This window comes from Peromyscus californicus, unplaced genomic scaffold, assembly GCF_007827085.1.
Source record: "Peromyscus californicus insignis strain IS unplaced genomic scaffold, ASM782708v3 Scaffold_8__1_contigs__length_139910024, whole genome shotgun sequence".
Classification (NCBI taxonomy): domain Eukaryota; kingdom Metazoa; phylum Chordata; class Mammalia; order Rodentia; family Cricetidae; genus Peromyscus; species Peromyscus californicus.
Window position 1 is genome coordinate 77,568,773 of NW_026294606.1, and position 20,360 is coordinate 77,589,132.

The window sequence follows — 20,360 nt, forward strand, 5'->3', positions numbered from 1 at the left end:
AAGAAAGTGGGTATTAGTGCTCAAGAGGCCTGCCCTGATAGCACCAGAACATTCTTGCTATGAATATAAAAAGACAAAGTGATTTCTTAATTAAAAGCAAACTATATTAAAACAGTAATCTGGAAAAAATACTACATATTTTATTTGAAGAAAGTATTCTTTAAGCCTTTTTGTGTAGTTCTGAGGTAATTTTCTAATTATAAAAATTACGATTCTTTGACTAAAAAGAAATGCTGTGTTGACCGAGGTGTGGCCTAGCTGAGGATCAGGTGAACCCAATTAACTCAATTTTTATCTTGCACATCCTAAGTGGTTTATTTCAATGTGCAATGCCCCCTAAGTCCTTTAGGGCCCAACAAGAAAAACCCATAAACAAGCTCTGAAGGCCATGACATTAATTTTGCTGTCATTCTTCTTCCTTAAGTGTTCATCCAAGACTACAAAAATTCTTGTCCTTTGGGAAAGAAGGCAAATCTGAAACTAATTATGGCAGTTATTATCATAATACTGTTAAATTAAACACAATGACCTTAGTGAAATTTATTTTGGTACAATTTTGCTAATGAACACATCTTCTCAAATGAGATTAGCTCACTCATGCCTAGAGCAAAATGGGTTGACAGAGGCCTAGTAGAACAAAACTACCATACAAAACTTGAATTTCCATTCTCATAGGCTCAACTGGAAAGTCTGATGTAATGAACTTGGCCGCACCCCTGGACTTGTTTTACAAAAAATGTGATATCTGTTACAAAGTTTTATTTACAAAGTTTTATTTAAGAGGCAAAAACTTGCAATGCCACTGGGTAGAATACTGAACCAAGAGTCTTATCTGTCATAGTTATAGCCTCTGTATGGTCACTCATCACTACTTCCTATTGTCATCTGCTTGCTAGGGATTTGCTTATAGTCATCCTCACTATTTATTTAAACTTAATTGAAAGTTAAGAGGGAAAGGAAACACACTAGTATTCCAACAGCTTCTTTCTGTGATTGAGTTTTAAAAATCCTTTTTCTGGTGTGTTTGGGGGGAGAGGGGCATGAACATGATACAGTGGGTATTTGGAGGTCAGAGAGCTCCTATGGATGCCAGCCCTTCCCTTCACTTTGCTTGTTGAGACAGGGTCCCTTCTTTGTCACTTTGTATGACAGGCTAATTGGCTCACAATCTTCGGGGCATTCTGTCTCCACCCCTCATTCTGCCACAGGAGTGAGTGCTAGGATTACTTATTCATGTCACTGGGCCTGGCTTTCCATGGGTTCTAGGGATCCAAACTAAGGTCCTCACATTTGTATGTCAAGCACTTTTACCCACAGAGTCATCACCTCAGCTCCCAATCCTCAGCTTTTAAGAATCAAGTTGCTTTATGTATTGGGAGGACAGGCCAGTGACAACACCCAAGCTCAATGAGGTCCTCTTAGCTCAAGTTCCTAGCACCTTACCAACATCTGGATTGAGCTTCAGGTAGGAAAGGAAGCCATCTGAACTGCCATGAGGACCTATTTGCTGCATGAGTTTGCCAGTGCTCTGAAATTGTGTAGATAGCCACAGACTACATGGGCTTGCTTTAATTCTTATAAATGCTCAAGGACGGGGATGAGAGGTGAGGCCAGTGAAGATGACTCTGATGGGCAGTGAGGGAAAATTTGGCAAGTAAGACTACCAACCTCTGGGTTACAACTGATGAGCAGGAAGAGATGGTGAATGCAAGAAGAGAAAATGCAGGCAGAAAAAAGAACACTAGGAACAGAAAAGGAAGGTAAAGAAATAAATTCCTTCAGCTCTAACTGAGATACTATGACACAGGAAACCACTCAAGAGCTGGTTCTTCGTGTACTTTCCTGAACTCAACAGAGATGTTTCTAGATACCTTGGTCACTGCTGATGGGCTTGAAAACCACTAATTAGCAACTAGTGTAAGTGGTCCTGTTGCTGATCAGATGTAATCATGAGTTGAGATAACATTAAGTACTTTAAGAACATCTTTTATCCGTCTACATTTGAAAGTTAACTTCAGAATAAGATTTCAAATGTCTTTGCTGGCAATGGTAACTGAATATGAGATACGAGGTCACAGAAAGGTGAGAAGAGTATGAAAGCAGCAAAGAGCCATTTCCTTGTAAGGATTTCCATATCAGTTTACTGTGGACACTCCAAGATACTAATTCAAAGGACACTGTGAGGAGAGCTTTCCTCAGCCTCTATTTCCATTTCTTTGCCACATTTCCACCATCTATCCCATCAATCCCTATTTCAACACAGTTTGTACTTCAAACTGTAACATTTTGCAAACTTTTAAACTAGTAAATAAAACTTTTTAAAATTAATTGTTAAATGTTTCATTATATTTTGTTCTTAGTATCTTAAAACAATAGTGAAGATAAAATGATCAAAATCAAATGTAACAGATATGACAACAAACTCACAGGTAATGAAAATAGATAATAAATAAAATTTAATACTTCTGTGCATCAAAGGCAATAATAAAAAGGCAACTGATGGGAAGAGTTATTTTCAAAGCATATAATAAGTTTACAAAATACTAATATCCAGAATTTGTAAAGATAGGATTCAAACCAAGAAAAAAACAGTAAGTTTAAAAATGGGGAAAAGCCACTATAACTATTGTTGAAGACATCACACATTTTAGTTGCTGGAAATAGAGAAATCAAGCTGGAACTAACCTGAAACTTTCTCCCTTCTAGGTTATCTTTCATTGTACCAGGAGGTATGATGCAGGCTCATAGCAAATAAAAATCACCAATAGTCTTATCCACAGTGGACCTGTGTGTTACAATAATGACATGCCAGACAAGATATGCCCATTGATACAATAGTGGTATGACTGTTTTATATGTGTGACCAACTGCTTTCTGTCTGGATTGAAGGCTTGCTACACAGAGGGAATTCATGCTTGGTACTGCTCAGCTGGTCAAAAGCCCAAGATTGGCCATAGGCCATAGGCCCTAGTAGGGAACCTACTGCTATTGTTTTGCTAAATGGTCATGTTGTTAAACTGTCTTCTAAATGTTTATGTTTATACCCAAAGATTAGCGCATCTCTAAATCTTGACCTGACGTTAATACGAAGACTCAAAGCTGGCCAAATTGCTGAGATTAAGCAACCAGGGAATGTGCAGCCCTAAAAGGGACAATCAAACTTACCCTCTCCAGTCTCAGGGACCATTACAGAAGAGGGAGCACAAAGAATATAAAAACCAGACGGCAGGAGGAATGCTGAGAAATAGGGCCTTTTGGATGTGACATGGCATCCAAAAAGTCAGAGCAGCTGTGGTTACCTGTACAAGAGCAAGCCAGTCAACATTCCAGTATGGATTGGAGGGGCTCATGAGGTCCCACCCCTGGCTGAAGAATTACTGGCAGCTAATGGCTACTTGGGAAAGGAAAGTCATTTTCTTTGGGGCTGGTGGGTTATTCTTGCTCTGGTAGACAGCTCCATAGTCATGCACATGCAGGTAACACTAATTTGATTCTCTGGGTAAATATTAAAAAAAGGTCATGAAGGTTGGATGGAGACACGTTGGGAAGGTTGCTAGAGGAGTGGGAGGGAAATCTTGAAGTGGATATGATTAAGATAGATTGTATATGTACATGAAATTATTAAAAGAATAAAAATATTCAAATTAAAAAATGGTCAAAGGATTTTAAAGAGAGATTTCTCCAAAGAAAGCATGGAAATGGCCAGCAAACACATTAAAAAGATCTTCAATATAACTAATCACTAGGAAAACAGAAATGAAAACCATAATTATTCCATGGTCATTAAAATAGCTATTGCTTAGAACAAAAACACAAAATAAGTCTTGGCAAGGATATAGAGAAATTAAAAGTCCTGGTGGATGGCAGTAAGATCTTGAAGAGAAAATATGCACACCTAGGTTCATTCATTATTCACAATAGCCAAGAAGTAAAATGACCTTATTTCTAACAGTAAAAAATAAAAGGATAAACAAAGTGTGGTATGCCCATACAATAGAATATTATTCAGCCCTACAAAGGAGGCAAACTCTAGTATAGACTAAAATACTACAACATGGATAAACACTGAAGGCAGACACAAAAAGACAAATGTTGTGAGAATCTATTCGCATACGAGGGTAGTTAAATTTAACAGAAAGAGAAGCAGATGGTAGTTTCTGGAAGAAGAGGAAGCTGATGGGTGTAGAAGTTCAGTTTTACATGACAAAGAAGTTGTAGAGTAGTTGTATATACTTGGCAATGTTCAACTATACACTTAAGATGTTTAACATAGTAAGTTCTGTTAAGTGCTTCTTTTATTGGGAAAATAAAGGTACCAGTAGTTAAGAAGCACAGGTCTTAAATACAGCACACAATTAAGCAAAATGGCAACTTTTCAGCATGCTAATTTCTGGAAGCACACTAGACAAGTTAGACATGAGATTAAAGAATATTTACAAAACATGCAGTACTTATACTAGATATGTATTATATAGATTTATATAAAATAAAATATAAATTTTATACTGTTTCTTTGGGAGTGGAACATCTTTGTATAAGCATGAATTAACTGCAGAAAATCACAGGTTTCTTTTTTGGGAGACAGGCTCTCCTATAGGCCAGGGTGACCTTAAACTCATTATGTAGCAGATGATGCCCTTGAACTTCTGGTTGCTAATACAGGCACCATCACACTGGTTTTATGTAAGCTGGTGGTCAAATCCAAGGTTTCATGTACACTATGCAAGCATTCTACCAAAGCTCCATCCCTAGCCCCAAAATGAGTTTCACTATGATATTTTCATACATACATACATACTTGATCTTACTCAGCAATGACACTGGGATATCTTTTGTTACAGCATATGTCAATTTTTCTGTTTATTGCTGTACTTCTGCATTTTTTGAAGAAAATATTAAATACAAAAATAGTAAGTATAAACAGGAAATAACAGCCAAGGGCTCTTTAGGTCTTGTCCATTAACAGTGACTCTAGTCACTGTGTTGGATCTGGGTTTCTTTACTTCTGAGAAACATATCACTGCACTTCTTTTTACAGCTTACCAGAAAAGCTGGCATTTTCAAGATAATGTGAGCAGTGGACAGAAGATTCAAGTTACAGAGACAGCGTTTTAATGAATAATATCAGCTACAGACTCAGGCAGAAACCCCCCATTATCCCTTCTACCATCACCCAGATAAACTCCCACACATCAGGCTCTGGTCAATATCAGAGATAAGTGAAGGAATCAAGTTAACCAAAGTAGCTTCAGATTCAAAGAATTAACTAAAACGTACCATCACAAAAATGACATAGAAGTTCTTATATTCTTTTGGATATTGAAGCAGCAAGGCCACTGATTCCTGTGCTCTCCAAGGCCAGGTGTACGTGGACACTACCACAGTAAGAGCAGCAAACAGGAGTGAAAGAGTGGGACACAGTGCTCTGGGGAGCACATGGAATGTTAGGGGTTTCTCCTGAAACACTTGAGTTATAGCTTAAGGACCTAATGTGTAAGAAAGATGGTTTGCCTATAGCTAGTGCTGTCTAAATCTGAAACTGAAATAAAACTAATGGACTGAAATTTATTTTTATTTTAGTATCCAACCTTAAATGCCAACATTACAAAAATCAATCAGCTGCCACAATGCATTGAGGAAACATTGGTTTTTCTATGAATTGGCTGGTTGGGAAAATTAATTTTAGTTTAAGAAAGGGCTTATTAAAACAAAAATATAACTTCGAAATGCTATAACAAGAAGTCGGGGCCTGAGAAGAGACCAGGGAGGCATACTTCAGCAGGATTTGTGGAGTGTGATTTCCACTCAATATTCTTCCTGGAAACCTTTCAAATGTTGTGTCTTACAGATCTACAACTTATAACTATTATGAATAAGAATAATAGGAGTGATGAGGACCTACAGAAACAGTCCTCAGTAAGTACTGCCAGGGAAAGACATCCACGAAATAATCTTAAGGTTGTGGGACACTGGGCAAATTCTAACCCAAATAGGTTTTAGAGAGAGAGAGAAAGAAAAAGTCACATTCCCAGAAATGCTAAATCAGCAAGAGAGATGACTTGTAGAGCTTGGGTTCACTTACTTCCTCTTTTTCTGTGTCCAATATATATATATATATATATATATATATATATATATATACACACACATACATAGACACATACATATATACACACACAAATATATACATACATACATGTGTGTAAATGTATATATGTGTATATATTATATATATATATATATGTATGTATGTCTATGCACTCTCTATGTGTGCATTACTAGCTCACATGTCTAAGTACATACTACATATAATCGTGTCCTGGTCAACAACAGACCATACATGACAGTGGGTCTCTGTCAGCAAGCTCTTGTGCTGTTGTGACATCAGAAAAACAAGCTAAAGGTGGAAGGATCTGTTTGCTCTGGTTTCAAAGGTATCACTGCTTCATGGTTGGGAGCGAACGGTAGGGCAGAGACATCCACAATATAGTGTTCAGGAAAACACAGGAGGAAGGGCAAGATATAATATTCAGGGACAAGTCCCAGTGATCTACTTCCATGTAGCCCTCCTCCCAACAGTGTCAATGTATGATGAATAAAGGAACTGCCATGCATTAGGTCAAGGCCTCATGACCCAGTGATCTCTGGAAACACCCTCACAGACAAACCCAGAAGTGTGCCTTACTAATATTTCAGGTAGCCTGGATCCAATCAGGTTGATGCTGAAGATGAACCCCCACAGGTTTCATGACTGTCAGGAGCTGAAAAATTCCTCTCACCTAGAAAAATCACAGCATAAAGTCTGCAGTGGCCTTGTAAAGAAACCCGCTCAAGTCATACAGAGACAGCACACATAGTCATGCAAAATTATAGGACTGGGTAGTGACAGTCAATCCTGCTGTTAACTGGGCATTTACTACATTACACTCATCATGGATATTTCACAACAGATTCCTTCTACTTATTAAAAATAGAAGTTACTTTCACAGAATCCTAGTGCAGTTCTTTGTGGAAGGATTCCAGAAGATATTGTTTTCATAGGAGTGAGAGCTATATGTGAGTCATTGTCCTTGAAGACCTTCTAATGGGACACAGAGTACAAGTAGAAGACAGTACTAAGGAAGATCTTTACCCTATGGAGGTCTAGACTAATGTGTGTGTTTGTCTTAGCTTTTAACAAAAAAGTTAAGTGAAAAGATTTTTAAAAATTATAAGGAAAGGCTTATAGAATAATACTATTAAAATATTTTTGTTTAGCTGTATTAGTAATGTCCTTGTGTTTTATACAGTTATTACGAATGACTAGATTTCTAAAACGTCAGTGAGATAGCTCAGCATGTAAAGGTGCCTCATGACCCAAGTCCAATGCCTGGGGTCCACAGCGTGAAGAAGAACCAGCTCCTGTTAGTTGTCCTTTAGCTTTCACATCTGGGCCATGGCATGTGAGTACCAGCCGGGCACCACCAGAAAAGAAGTAACATGTAAAAAATGGTAAAATTTAACAAAGTAAAAAAGTAACAGTATTACTGAATTAATTAGAATAAAGAAATAAAATCAAAGTAAGAAATAAAGTTTTAAAAGTAAATTGAGTTTCTCTTTAGGGTAGAGGCAACCAGAGGAAACATTCAGGCCAGGTCTTCTTATGCTCCACTTCCTTACTGACTAGGAACACCTTCAGGTAGGTTCAGTTAAGTTCTACTCAGATGTCCGTCCTACATAAGTATGCTAGCTTTACTTTTCCTGTACTGTTTCTAAAAGTAGATGTGCACACAGGAAAGTGTTAATTGTCTACAGTATCCAGTTAGGTGACAGGTTTGTAGTTTATGGGCAATAGACTATGCCATATAACACATGTGTGAAGTGGGCTACACTGTTCAGGTTTATGCAAGAACACTCCACATACACTCAATAACCAGTCAGTAATTATTATAAAAGAGAGGACCACTGCTAGCTAGAATCTTCTTTAAGATCCTTTTCTGTTCAAGGGCAAATACTTATTTTGATTTTCAAGTAAGATAAACTGAGAGTACTTAAAATTCTTTGTGCCTTTGTCTTCTAATTTCACAGTGACATTATACTCAAATACTTTTCTAGAAAAATCATCTATGCAAAATCTATCTATCAACCATTAAATTTACTAGACTGTAGTTCTATTGAGATGACATTATATGTAAGTTCATCAACTTTTTGTCTTTCTTTTTCCAAACTGAAAATAATTTCAGTTTATTAACAGATCAATTAAAATGTCAGCACAAAACTCCAAAGAAAAATAATCTAAAGAGACAAGTAATCTGACTTACCGAGATGAGCTGAAGTCCTGAGATGTTATGTTGCCCGTGTAAAATTTAGTTCTCTTCTCCAAATACAGATCATCTTTACATTGATGTAATTTAATGTGTGTCTTCCTCCAGAGACTCAAGACTCTACAAGGGCAGGGTTCACCTCTGTCTTGATCCCATTACTCCAAGGTCCTTGGAGATGCATCTTTCAAGTACATTTGACAAATCCACTTTAAAGAATACAGACCTAAACAAAAGGAAACACAAGACTTTACAGATATTCTAGGACAAAATACTTCCAATACTTTATAAAGGTTACATAAACAAATAAACAAAAGTCCACACAGTTAAACACAGGATGAAGACAGGAACAAAGATTATTTGCCCAAATGACTGACTGGTGTGACAAAATTAAAGCATATGTCCTCTGAGCATAATGCTCAAAGCCTCTGGCCTCCTAAAACTAAACTCTGAGTCACAAAGGCAAAACCTTTAACAGAACTTTGAAGGGATTCTACTACTACTATATTCTAAAGGCATGCTGTTACTGAAAATGATTACTGTTAGATTGCCTCAAAACCTATCATAAGCAAAAAAAAAAAAAGTTTAACAAACTTCTCAACACACACAGATACAGACACACATACTCATACACTCACACATCAGTTTTTGCTCTTGATTATTAATGAGAAGAAGCCAAATCTTAACAATCACTAATGAAAATGTAAGGCTTTGGGCTCTGTCAATATTTGCACAACTGAATTAAGCTATTCATAAACTTGCATTCTAGCTTTAAGGCAATCTTAAGCAAGACAGAAACTGATATTTTCTCTAAATCATATCAAAATAAAAGTTTCCTGGAGTTAGAGCGATGGCTCAGCATTTAAGAGCACTGTCTGCTCTTGTAGAGGACCCAAATTTGATTTCTAGCATCCTTATTTGACAGCTCAAAACTACCTTTAACTCCAGCTCTAGGGGATCCAATGCCTCTGGCTTCCTAGGGCACATGCATTCATGAATATTCCCACATACAGACACATACTTGAAAAACAGGAATAGATATTTTATGGCCACAAAAATGGCTAGTGAAAATCATATGCTTCTGTATATATGTGTTCATATTTTGTCAAAGCAGGATAGTTAAAAATTATGAGTTTATTTGTTAGTTAACACAACCAATGACCACACAAAGCAAGTGTTGGGAACTTTTGTAAACGCTCAGCAACTATTTTCAGTTTTGTGGCTCTGAGGTGCCCATTGTTCCTCACTACTCCTGCTACTAAAACAACCAAGGATATCTACAAAATTACTCCAACCTTTTTCTGAACACTGAAACCAAACTGTCTAATTTTCACTTGTTACAAGCATAATCTTTTAGGTTCCCCCAATAATTCAGAAATGTAAAAGTCCACTAGTCAGGCATGATGGCATAAGCCTTTAATCCCAGTACCTGGGAAGCGAAGGCAGACTCTGAGTTCCAGGCCAGCCTGGCCTATACAAAGAGTTCTAGGTCAGCCAGGGAGACATAGTGAGAAGCTGTCTGAAGGGGGCGGGGGAAGCAAATCCAATCAAACAAGAAACCCCACATTCTTAGATTGCAGGCCTCACAAAACCAGGCCTAAGGTGGCCTAATGAATTATAGTCTGTTATCCTAATTCAATAGTTTGAACATCTGATTCATGCCACTTAGTATAGCAGTTCTCAACTTGTGGGTAGCAACCCCTTTGGAGGTCGCATATCAGATATTCTGCATATCAGATGTTTACAATGTTTATAACACTGAAATAATTTTATGGTTGGGGGTCACCACAGCATGAGGAACCATATTAAAGGGTTACAGCATTAGGAAGGCTGAGAACCACTGACTTAGTGGCTAAGTACCCTTATCTTTAAGGCCATCCTAGCCCCACCCCCACATGAGGAAGCCCACTACCACCACTAGGCTGGAATTAAGCTCTAATGTACAGGCAGGCGTAAGCTATACTACTAACATAACAACTGCAGCAAATATAAATAAATAAATGACATGAATATCTGAGATTAAGTGTACCAAGCAGTATTCTCAGCATGTCGTAGTTTAATTTGTATCACAGCCATGGGATGGGTATTTCTATGATCCCTATTTTACATATAAAGAAACTGACACAAATGGCTTATGTGAACCATCTAAGCTCACACAATGAATAAATATGTTCTTGAGGCTCATGGACAGGCACCATGTTTTGTCCTTTACCTTCATCATCTGTTCTTTTCTTACAAAATTTCCATTTCCTGTGACAATTCTCAGAAATTACAATGCACCCTAGATTAAGCACATGTAGAAAACAATGTGATACACATAACAATGACTAATAAACAGCTAAGCTTTACTGAGCCTTTCTGGACAGTAATACAACTAAAGGGCTTAGATGGAGGGGATTTCAGTATTCTCATGGAAAGACTGGGCACCAAGTTCCTATTCCTTCCTGTGTGCTATTCACTGGAATAAATGTTGATGACACTATCCCACAAAAAGGGTGGCAAAAGTCAAATCACTACTGTTATCTCTAAATGACTTCTTAACTTTCTTACTTAAAGTTAAATTTCCTTCCAGCTTTGCTGTGTGGAGGGCATTTACACACCTATACTGTTTGTCCCTTACTGGTATGCTAGCAGTAATGTTCAACATCCCCAGTATAGTGAACTTAACCTGCACTCATCTGCATGATGTTCTTGTTTCTACCACTTTGTTGGCTCTGAAGGCGAGTGTTCCAAATCCAACAATGTGCAGAATAAAAGATTCTTTAGTGGGCATTCGAAAAAAGTTGGGGTTATTAAAATTATTTAACTAAATACTTAAAATTTATTTCAGCATAGTATTAAATTGCTAAAGTAGCTTTTAGAAGTTATAATGTAAGACCATAACTTCAAATAACTTCGTAATAAAAACACTGAAGAACTTGACATTTGAGGACTTTGGCTGGCCAAGGAAATAAGAAATGGCTCAAAGTGAACTTCTTCCAAAGAGCTGTCACTGGAAGGTAGCTATGTGCCAGACAATTACTTCAGAGTCTGCTTTCATTACTTACAGAAACATGAGGAAATTTACATGACAGATGATCTCCACAGCATTGGGCCAAGGACAAAAGACACTGGGGTTCTTACCAGGACAAGGCTTAGAGCAAAATTAATCTGGCCAATGTTATAAAATGTATTTGCCAAATTCTCTTAAATTCATACTTTTCCAAAAACATTTGCTATCAGTAAACTGCACAATTCTTTAACATGTGTGACTAGCCTAGTAAGAAAACGAAACTTCTCAGCAGAAAGCAAGCAGCCATGTTTCCTGAGGTGGCTCAAAACAATGTGTATTCCAAGAGAAACTTTCTGGCTTACAATTGTACTCCCCCATTTTCATTTTCAAAAGCTACATCTAAGAGCTGTGGCTTACACTCTCCCTCTCACCTTCTCTGCCTTGGCGCTCATCAAACTGTATGGGTACTATCCCCTAAAAGCCCCTTGGATGCCACATTCCCTCTCTCCGCTGCTGACCGCCTGGCACATGTTGCATCATCCCCTACCTAGAAAACCAGAAACTCTTACCAGGCTTCTATGGGGTTTCACAGTCTGCTCCTGACTCATTTCCCCCTACACTTCTTGCCTCAGTTCTGCACTCCAGTTACAATAGCCTTCTCTGAATTTCCTGAGCATAACAGTTTCCTCTCAATGAAGTCTTTACATGCATTGCACTTGCTTGTGTAATGACAAAATGCCTAAGACAATCAACTTAATGGAGGATTTACTTTACTCATGGTCTCTAGGTTTCAGATGATGTTTGGCCCAGTCACTATGGGGCCTGTGGTTGGGAGTATATTTCATGACAGGAGGAATGGCAGAGGAGCCCGCTCGCCTTATGGTGGCTGGGAAGCAAGAGGAGAGACAGAGAAGAAGGGATAGGGCCCCAATATTCCCTTCAAGAGTATGTCCTCATAGTGACTTAACTTTTTTCCACTAGGCTCCACCTGCAACATGTTCTCCTATCTCTCAACAGTGCTATAGACTGGCCAACACCTCAAATACACGAGACTTTAGGAAACATTGAAGATTCAAAGCATAAAAAGGTATCAAGGCAAAACCATCTTCTCAGAGCTGTCCAGTGCCAGATTGACTCAGATACCCTTTTAATACATTCAGTGAATCCTGCATCTTTCCCACATATTACTGTGATTTTATTTAAATAATGCCTAGTGCCACTAACAGAGAAGCTTTAGGAGAGTGGGCTCATATTTCTTTGTGTTCAGCATCTAGCATCTAGAATCACAACAAAACCCAAGAGGAGCTCAATCAGTAATTGGTTGTGATAAAACTGGCATATCACAAAGCCTCCTTTTAAAGTGTTCTATCTACAGCTAGAATAGCTATATTCCATACAGCTATAGGCTAGATTATAGGGTACCAATCTACATATCACAAATCTTCCTTTAAAGTGTTAGTGACTTAACAGCACACCTGAAAGCCCTAGAACAAGAAGAAGCAAAGTCACCCAGGAGGAATAGATGCCAGGAAATAATCAAATTGAGAGCTGAAATCAATAAAATAGAAACAAAGAGAACAATAAAAAGAATCAATGAAACAAAAAGTTGGTTCTTTGAGAAAATCAACAAGATAGACAAGCCCTTATCCAAACTAACCAAAAAGCAGAGGGAGAGCATCCAAATTAGCAAAATCAGAAATGAAAAGGGAGACATAACAACTAACATTTGAGGAAATCCAGAGAGTCATCAGGTCATACTTCAAAAACCTGTACTGCACAAAACTGGAAAATCTAAAAAAAATGGATAATTTTCTGGATAGGTACCACATACCTAAGTTAAATCAAGACCAGATAAACTATTTAAATAGACCAATAACCCCTAAGGAAATAGAAACAGTCATTAAAAGTCTCCAAAACAAAAAAAAGGCTGGTACCAGACGGTTTCAGCGCAGAATTCTACCAGATCTTCAAAGAAGAAATAATACCAATACTCTTTAAATTGTTCCACACAATAGAAACAGAAGGAACGTTACCAAACTCCTTCTATGAGGCTACAATTACCCTGATTCCCAAGCCAAACAAAGATGCAACAAAGAAAGAGAACTACAGACCAATCTCCCTCATGAACATTGATGCAACAATACTCAATAAAATATTGGCAAACAGACTCCAAGAACACATCAAAACAATTATCCACCATGATCAAGTAGGCTTCATCCCAGGGATGCAAGGGTGGTTCAACATATGCAAGTCCGTCAATGTAATACACATATAAACAAACTCAAAGAAAAAAACCACATGATCATCTCACTAGAGGCTGAAAAGGCCTTTAACAAAACCCAACACCCCTTCATGATAAAGGTCTTGGAGAGATCAGGAATACAGGAATACAGAACATACCTAAACATAATAAAGGCAATTTCCAGCAAGCCAAGAGCCAACATCAAATTAAATGGAGAGAAACTCAAAGCGATTCCACTAAAATCAGGAGCAAGACAAGGCTGTCTGCTCTCCCCATACTTATTCAATATAGTACTTGAAGTTCTAGCCAGAGCAATAAGACAACATAAGGAGATCAAGGGAATACAAATTGGAAAGGAAGAAGTCAAGCTTTCACTATTTGCAGATGACATGATAGTATACATAAGTGACCCCAAAAATTCAACCAAGTAACTCATAAAGCTTATAAACACCTTTAGCAATGTAGCAGGATACAAGATCAACTCAAAAAAAAAATCAGTAGCCCTTCTATACACAATCAGAATGGATAGACTCTACACGGCCACTGGCTAGGTCATATAGCATTTCATGCTCAACCTTCTTAACAACTGCCAGGCTTTCTAATGACACTTCCCATATAATCCTCACTAGCAGTATATGAAGTTTCCAGGTGCTACATATTCCCACAAATGTCTGCTTCTATCTACTTCTTTATCACATGGCATCTCGCTGTGGCTATTCTTAAATGACTAGTGACACTGTCTTTTCAAGTGCTCACTGGCAACTTGTGAATCTGAAAAAATTAAAATGTATATGTATGTGTACATATTTAACTAGGGTTTTTTCATTGTTGAGTTGTAAGTTTTTCAACTATTCTGGATATAAGCCTCTTACCAGGTATGATCTGCAAATATTCTCTTTCGTATCCTGGCTTATCATTTTAGCCCTGCAAGTTCTTAATTTTGGTGAAAGCCAATTTACCCATGTTTAGTTTGTTACTTGTGCTTTGGGTGTCAATCTGATAAACTGTTTTGCATAACTCAAAGTCATAAAGATGTTAACCCCTGCTTTCCTCTGAGTTTTTCATATTTTTTACCTCTTATCTTTAGGTAACTTCTATGCATAATATAGGGATCCTCCTTTTTTGCTGTTGTTGTTCTAGGACCACTAATTGAAAAGATACCCTATCCCCTGTTGATTTCTCTGGATATCTTCATTGAAAAACAGCAATGGAGCAGAAATGTCAGGGTGCATTTGGACTCTTCCTTCTATTCTATGCATCTATCTATCCTTATTGCAGTACCATGATGATTTCTTTATTACAGTTTGTAATTTAATTCCTGACACTAAGAAGGATAAACCAATATCCCCCACTCACAGCCAATTTTGGTGACTCTACCTCCCTTGAATTTCCATTCAAATTTTAAAGATCAGATTGTCAATGCATAAAGTATGAGGAGGTCCTGACTGCACAGACTTTGTACTGAATCTCTAGTTCAGTATGTCATGCTGACAGCGTTAAGTTTCCACCTTAAGAACTTGGACTGCCTTTCCTTATTTAAGTCTTTAACTCTCAAATTGTTTTAGCATTTGGTGTTATAAATCTTAAACTTCTGTTAAATTTATTTTTGTTTTTGATGCTACTGTAAATGTTGCTTTACTTAATGCTATTTTCAAATTATTCAAGGCTAGTGCATAAAAATGCAAGTGGTATTTATATGATTCTGTATCTTTCAGCCTTGATAAACTTTTTTTTTTTTTTTTGGTATTTCGAGACAGGGTTTCTCTGTGTTGCTTTGCGCCTTTCCTGGAACTCACTTGGTAGCCCAGGCTGGCCTCAAACTCACAGAGATCCACCTGGCTCTGCCTCCTGAGTGCTGGGATTAAAGGCGTGCGCCACCACCACCCGGCCGATAAACTTATTTTTTAGTAGAATCATTTTTTTAACATGCTTCTTAAGAGATATTACAAACAAACTCTTGTGATAAACAAATTGAGACTTCTTTCTTTGTCTACCTGTCTGGTTAGAACCTTCAGAACAACACTGAATAGAGGCAGACACAGAACAAAGACTTACCTTTTCCTAACTTTGATGAGGAAGCGTTTTAGTCTTCTACCACCAACTATGTGAGCTGACAGGTTTTCAGAGATGCCCTTTATCAGGGTAAGAAGTTCCCTTCTACTCTTTGTCTGCTCACTCTTATCACAAGAGGGACTTAGATGTCACTAAATGCATTCTCTTGTGTCTATTAAGATGACACATGGCTTGTAAAATCATGTATACTAATATACTATGTTCCTTGCGTTTTTTAATGTTGAGTCAACCTTGCATTCCTGATATTAACCCACCTGGCACTGATTTACAATTCTTTTAGATATTTCATTTAGTATACTAGCATTTTGTTGACTGTTTTTGCATCTGTATTTATAAGGGTATTTGTCTAGTTTTCTTGTGAGGTTTTATTGTTAAAGTGATACTGGGCCTTATAGAATAATCTGGGAAACATGTCCTTCCTTTCCACACATTTGAGAAATCACAGACTACTGTCAATTCTTCAAATTTTTGATAGAACTCATCAGTGCAGCCATCTGAGCCTGAAAGAAGAAAAAAGAGAGGAGAGGAGAGGAGGGGAGGGGAGGGAAGGGGAATCAGAGAGAAGAGGAGAGGAGAGGAAGGGAGGGGAGGGGAGGGGAGGGGAGGGGAGGGGAGGAGAATCAGAGAGGAGAGGAGAATAGGAGAGGAGAGGAGAGGAGAGGAGAGGAAGAGGGGGGAGGGGAGGGGAAAGGAAGGGAGGGGAGAAGCAACTGTTTTACATGCTAAAGGGTCAAGTTTTCTATTTTTGAGTCAGTTTTGGTATATTTTTGTCTTTCAGAAATTTTATTTTATCTAAGTAATGAGCAGAATATATTTGTTCTCAGAATTCCTTTATAAGACTACATTTCCGTAGCACAAGCAGTGATATCCTGTTTTCAATGTTGACTTTAGTATTTGGACTTTTCACTTTCATCTCTGTTGGTCGGGCTAAAGGTTCCTAATTTTTGTCAATTGATTTTTAAGTAACCAACTTTTCCAATCACTGATTTTGCCCAGTAGTTTTCATAATCTACTTGTGTTTTTGTTGCTATTATTATTTGAGACAAGATCTTATGTAGCCTTATAATTATTATTGTCACTATTGCTATATTATTATTATTATTATTATTATTATTATTATTATTATTAAAGACAAAGTCTCATTATGTAGCTTTGGCTGGCCTGGAATTTGCCATGTAGACCAGGCTGGCCATAAACAGAGATCATCCTGCCTCTGCCTTTTGAGTGCTGGGATTAAAAGTGTGTATTACCACACACCCCATTTGTGGTTTACTAATTATTATTTTCTTCCTATTGCTTGTGTAGGTGGTGTTCTTTTTCTAGCTTGTTAAGGTGGAGGTTAAGTTTGAGAGCACTCTTTAAAAATAGACATTTAGGGACCTTGAGGAGATGGCTTACATTTGGATTCCCAGAACTCACATAAAAGTCAGATGAAGTGGTATGTGCATCTGCAATCCTAATGCTTGGATGGTAAAATGGAAGGCAAGGACAGCAAAATCCCTAGAAGCTTGTGAGCCAGGGAACCTGGAATATGCCCAAGTGAACAGAAACACCCTACTTCAAAGAAGGAAGAAGAATCAACACCCGAGGCTGTCCTCTGATATCCACATACTCTCAGGAGCATGCATATATGCATGTGTGTGTACATGAACATACATACACATATACACATACAGCATTTGTAGCTATACATTTTGAGGCAGAATAGAAAGAAAAAAATATGGGCACAAGAGAAAGGAAAGGAGCCTTTTACTTGGGAGTTTGATTAGAGCCACTCACCAACTAAGAAGCAAGAAAGCACAATTAGGATTTTCTGTCAAAGCTGACAACATATACATAACATTCCTTTCAAATCTAGACACTTTATGTTAAAATAACAGTAAACAAGGCTTCAGTCCTAAATGTGCACTCACTTGGGTAGGTCTCTCTCCTTTCCCAAGACATTTTCTGGGTACCTTGTCTCTGCCTTATTATTGGGAACAAACGTCTATGAAAATTGCCTTTCTCCAACTGGATCCGGTAAGTTTAAGTGTACTGGGCTTTAGGTTAATTTACCTTACAATATTTTCTGATTTACCTTGTAATTTCTTTATTGATCCCCAATTATTTGAGAGTGTTATTTAATGTCTGCATACTTGTTCAGTCCCCAAATCTGTTACTCCCACTAGTGGTACGCACAGTGGTCAGCTAGAACACTGTGATACTGCACTCTTCTTTATACTCACTGGACGACCTAACACTTTGTCCTGGAGATGATCCACACATGCTTCAAGAGGATGTTCTTTTTGAGTATTCTATGGGTGAATGTTAGGTATGGCTAGTTTAATGCTGAGTCTGGGAATGGAACCCAACTTATTCTGCTGTATTTAGAATAAATACTCTGCTACCCCCACTGGCAAGATATACACATAATAAAATCTAGTTTAGAGTTACTTTTTAATACACTCATTCTTAATAACTCTAAGGGGCACAAACTAGGAAATAAATTTACTTGTCATCTTTTATGTTTAATTTCGTGTCCTATAATAGAAAAGTTTATCACTTTTAAACAAAGTACTAATTTTTCCAACAATATGTACATGAATGTAACTTAAAAGACTAACCATATTAACTATGGTTAACTTACGGATCAGAGAAATGTCCAAGTTTGTTTCTAGATTATCTTGCAGTCAACACATGCTCACCAACTGCTGCTTACCAAAGCATGACTCTCTTGGTTGGCAACAGGGAGATCCTATCATTTTCCAAATCTAACATTTTTCTGAGTTAAACACACACACACACACACATACACCTACCTGAGGCGAGAAAGAAGGCTCAGTGGTTAACAGTGCTTATTGTTCTTCTAGAAGACCTGAGCTTAGTTCTTAAAGAAATATCCATGTGATATGGCTTAGAATCACTTGTAACTGCAGCTCTGAGGGATATGATGTCACCCTCTGGTCTCCACAGGCACAGGCACGTGCGCGCACGCAAACACACACACACACACACACACACACACACACACACACACACACACACACACACACGGCATACATTCACACATATATACACGTAGATGTTAATATTGAATTGCTGCTCTTTCTGTCATGTGTTCCTTGTTGAAAGTAATGAAAGTATTTTGCTTTTAGATATCTCATGGTGAATTGTTGTTTCTAATGAAAGGAAATTAATAGCACCAACTGTATGATTCAAATCATAAGAATTATGGCAAGGGACTTTTAGAAGCTGTTTTGGCTTATGCACACATGGCTGTCACTAGGAAGAACAGGCCCAAATCTAAAACATGGTTTTACACTCACATGCTATATACCTTCTTCCAATTTTGATGAGCATATTGCAAAGTCTCCATACAAGTAGGGTATATGTAGAGATTCAATGAAATTTTTTAACTACCTTTATCACCAATATATAGATCTTGTAGGTAAATTTACTTTCAGTTTGTCTTGCAATAAGTCTTATTAGTTTGTGAGGACTAGAGTGAACTGGGTTCTACCATGCAGTCCTAGGAAAAAAGTCCAAGTCTCTGTGCTCCAACCCTGTGTATGATGCTAGATGAAGAAAAACAGCATGTATTCCCACAGTGATCATGTGAAGGAGTGAGGAAGGAAGACAGACTCAAAAACAACCAAAGAGTATATTTAAAGAGATCATGGATTGGAGGAAGCAAGATTTGCTGAAAGAAAAATGGAGGCTATTGGGTTAATGGAGGAAAACGAGTTGATTAGTACTTAGGAGACAAGGGTGCTACACTGTGACAAATGCTGAAGACCTGTAAGCCTCCGGTGAACAGCCAAGGATAAGGCCCTTAAGCCCTAGCTGGGCAGACACAGTGGAAGGAAGAAACATGGTCAAGTCTCCCCAGACAGAGTAAGAACCTTGTTCCCACAGGGGGCTGCATGGTGGGTAAAGACAACATCTTGCAAAAGAAGCATAAAGGAGCTTTATCTTAAGAACTAAAACCCCACTTCCCTTTGAGAACCATAGGCTTAAACACAATCTTTCTTATTTGTTGGCAAGGAATACATCTCCAGAAGTACATCATCCTTTGACCTACAGTGTTATTCATAAAACTAGTGAAAACAAAAATGTTTTAGTATTTTATGTAACAATTCTGCTGTTTCTAAATCAATTGTCTTTATTCTAAGCCAACTTCAAATTAACAGAGTTAAAATTTAAGTTATTATAATAAGCATGTTTTCTTTCAAAAATCAAAAGTAAAATGTGATATATTCTAGGACAGAAAATATCTAAGAGAATCAATACGAAACGATTTTAGGATATCTGAGTATAATGTAATTTAATAAAAATTTTCATAATTTAAAAAAAATATGAGCTGGCATGGGGGGAACATAGTATCACCACACTGGGCAGTCAGAAAAGTACTTGCCACATGATCCAAGAACCTGAGTTCAATCCTCGGCACCCACATAAAAATCTGGGCGTGGTGACACAGGCTTTTATTTGAGCACTTGAGGGATGTGGAGATGGCAGATCCTTGGGGCTTGCTGACCAGCCAGCCTCACCTAATTGGTGAGCCCCAGGTTTCCAGTGAAAGAGACTGTCTCAAAACTCAGAGTGAACTGGACACTGCGACCCATACCTTTAACCCCAGCACTTGGGAGGCAGAGGCAAGTAGGTCTGAGAGTTAAAGGCCAATGTGGTTAACAAAGAAAGTTCTAGGGCAATCAGGACTACTATATCTCCCACCACCCCTCAGAGAGGTAGAAAGAGGAAGAAAAGAGAAGAG

At 37.9% G+C, this 20,360-nt stretch overlaps 1 protein-coding gene across 17 annotated transcripts in view; it reads right to left on the minus strand.

Moving 5' to 3' along the window:
- The window catches only part of Znf438 (zinc finger protein 438), a 144,933-nt gene that overhangs the window by 56,331 nt on the left and 68,242 nt on the right, over positions 1-20,360 (minus strand). For 15 of the 17 annotated variants that reach the window (XM_052727937.1, XM_052727950.1, XM_052727943.1 and 12 more), the window contains 2 exons: positions 8,301-8,526; positions 6,686-6,779 (listed from right to left, as the gene is read on the minus strand). The gene's annotated coding sequence lies outside the window, so the exon portion shown is untranslated. The remainder of the gene's footprint in view (positions 1-6,685; positions 6,780-8,300; positions 8,527-20,360) is intronic. The other 2 variants (XM_052727947.1, XM_052727953.1) reach the window with 1 other exon arrangement.